Genomic DNA, 2,875 nt, shown 5'->3' on the forward strand with positions numbered 1-2,875 from the left:
CACAATTTGAATATAATGAGTAAATAAATTAAATAAATAAAACATATAGCTTAAAAAAGAAAACAAATGGGAATATATCAAAGAGAAAAGGCTATGAAACATGAGGCTATAAAGTGATAAATAAGCATTTCACAGAAGTAGCAGGTTTTGCATAACCAAATGATTCCCATTCCAGTTCTCTTTTGGAATTCTCATCTAATTTCTGGAAAAGAAAAAGAAGACTGCTTTATCTCAAAACCTGTTTCCGACTTGACTGGTTGGGTGACCTTACAAGATAAAGACAATATGAAAAGCAAGAATTTTTGAGGAAAGATAATAAGTCTAATTTTGATAATAAGTCTAGTTATTTAATTTTTAACAATTCTGAGCATCCCCTGAGAGTTTTCTCAATATGATAGATAAGTCATCTTGCTAGATAGGATAAAATTTCTACTCAGTGGTTACAAATCTCAGAGACCTTTTGTTCAATATTATACCTATCATCAACAATTCTGTATCATGCACTAAAAATATTAAGATGGTGGAAATCATAGTTACTGTTCTTAACACAATGGTTTTTTTAAAAAAAATCATATTGCTTACACCTAATCCCACTTTTCAAAGTTCTGTAGGACTCAACTAGGGGAAAAAGTGCTAAGATCTATGCCATTATGTGATTCTTATTTGAAATATTCATCTACCATCACTTAATTTCCTGTCAAGCAATTCTTTTGTGATCTCCTTAGATGGGCACACAAAATAGTATAAAAGGAAATATTACTACGCCCAATCTGTGACATAGTTTATTTCTGCAAGTCACAGAAGTTTATTATTACAAAATTTTGGTAAACTAGAATAAAACATCAATGGAATCAACTTTTAATAAAATGGCCAAAAAAATTTCATCACTCATTTATAAAAGTCTACTTATTATTAGTTGTTAAACACCTGAGTCAAGGAAACTTGGGATAAATATGAAGAAAACAAGAACATACACTTAATTGCAAAAGTTTTGGAAATGCTAGAATCATTACATAAATATTCCATCATGGGATAACTGAATATGATACAAAAGGATATTTGAAATTCTCTAGATAGTTAACATAATTATTGTCTTTGTTGTTGTTGTTGTTGTTGTTGTCTTGGCAGTGTTGGGGATTGAACCCAGAGGCTCATGCATGCTAGGCAATAACTCTGCCACCAAGTTGTACACCCAGTCCCGAAATTGTGATTACGTTTCTTTTCTTGCTAAAATCCTAGAACTTTCTTATAATTAACCTTAAATTACTGTAAGAGATAGACTGGAACAATCATTTTGTTATAGCCCCAATCTAAACAGAGAGAGTTCAAAAAAATGTTTAATAATGATAATATTCAGAGATAACAATGCTGAAATTTTTTTTTCCTTTTATTATATAAAAATATGTCTGCATCTTTCAAGGGCTCCAATAGCTCCAAATTCCAGGTCTCTGAGTTCATTCTGATGGGATTCCCAGGCATTCACAGCTGGCAGCACTGGCTCTCCTTGCCTTTGGCTCTGCTCTATCTCTCCACAATTGGTGCAAACATCTTCATACTCAACACCATCTACCAGGACCCTTCTCTGAAGCAGCCTATGTACCTCTTCCTGGGTATCCTCTCTGTGGAGGACATGGGCCTGGCTACTACCATCATGCCAAAGATCCTGGCCATCTTCTGGTTTGATGCCAAGGCCATTAGCCTACCAAAGTGCTTTGCTCAGATTTATGCCATTCACTGTTTTCTAGGCATGGAGTCTGGTGTCTTCTTCTGCATGGATTTTGATTGATATGTAGCTATTTTTCATTCTCTTTGCTACCCAGTGATTCTCACCAATTCCTTTATCATCAAAGTTACTCTCTTCATTGTGCTTAGAAATGGCTTGTCATTCCAGTGCCTGTACTTGCAGCCCAGGGTCATTATTGTTCCAGGAATGAAATTGAACATTGCCTGTGCTCTAATCTCAGGGTCACAAGCCTGGCTTGTGATGATAGGAGGCCCAATAGTATTTGTCAATTGGTTCTGGCATGGCTTGGAATGGGGAGTGATCCAAATCTTATTATACTGTCCTATGCTTGATCCTGTGCTCTGTCTTTAGGCTGAAGTCTGCTAAAGCTGTCTCCAAGGCTCTGAGCACTTGCAGCTCCCATCTCATCCTCATCTTCTTCTTCTTCTTCACAGCTGTTATAGTGGTTTCAGTAACTCACCTGGAACAGACTAAGAATGCTTTGATTCCAGTTGTACTCAATGTGCTGCACAACAACATCCCTCTTTCCCTCAACAATATTGTTTATGCAATAAACAAAGAGCTTAGGGATGTATTCACAAAAGTGTTTTGCTTAGGTTTAAGAAAGAAGTAAGACACTAGAAACCTTCTCCTTAATGAACAAGAATTTTAGCTTATTCTAACTGTATAGTAGAATTTCAAAGAGGACAGAGGAGTGAGTGCATGCCTTTGAGATCCTTTTTGTTCATGTTTTTACATATATAACTGTGAAAGTTTCTGAAAAGGCAAAAAAGAAAAGTGCACATAGTCAACCTAGGAAATAAGTGACAAGAGCATGAATTACACATCATACTCTCAGAATGTTATTGCATCTCTTTTTATAATCTTAAAACCAGTGAAGAGAAGAAATAAGGTGTAACATATTTTATTTTATATTTCAATCTAACCTGTGTTGCTTTGCTTTGAAATTTGATCTTGTCTGCTTTCTTTTGGATATAGACTCAGAGTCTATCATGAAGCAGCTGGGATATTTTACAAGGTATATATTGAAATATGAATATTAATTTGGTGTTCAGGTCTACCAGTACCTAGAAAATCTATCATATATTATGTACTGTCACTCTCCTTTCAGTTAGATTAAAAAGGGTCCTT

The 2,875-nt window shown here is 35.1% G+C and overlaps 1 pseudogene across 1 annotated transcript; it reads left to right on the plus strand.

The window, feature by feature from the left end:
• The first annotated feature begins 1,402 nt into the window (after positions 1-1,402).
• LOC308642056 (olfactory receptor 56B1-like) lies at positions 1,403-2,357 on the plus strand (annotated as a pseudogene). The gene has a single exon. The product of its transcript is annotated as an olfactory receptor 56B1-like (transcript).
• Positions 2,358-2,875: the final 518 nt, after the last annotated feature.

This window comes from Spermophilus citellus (assembly GCF_964194105.1).
Source record: "Spermophilus citellus genome assembly, chromosome: 2".
In the NCBI taxonomy this organism is placed as follows: domain Eukaryota; kingdom Metazoa; phylum Chordata; class Mammalia; order Rodentia; family Sciuridae; genus Spermophilus; species Spermophilus citellus.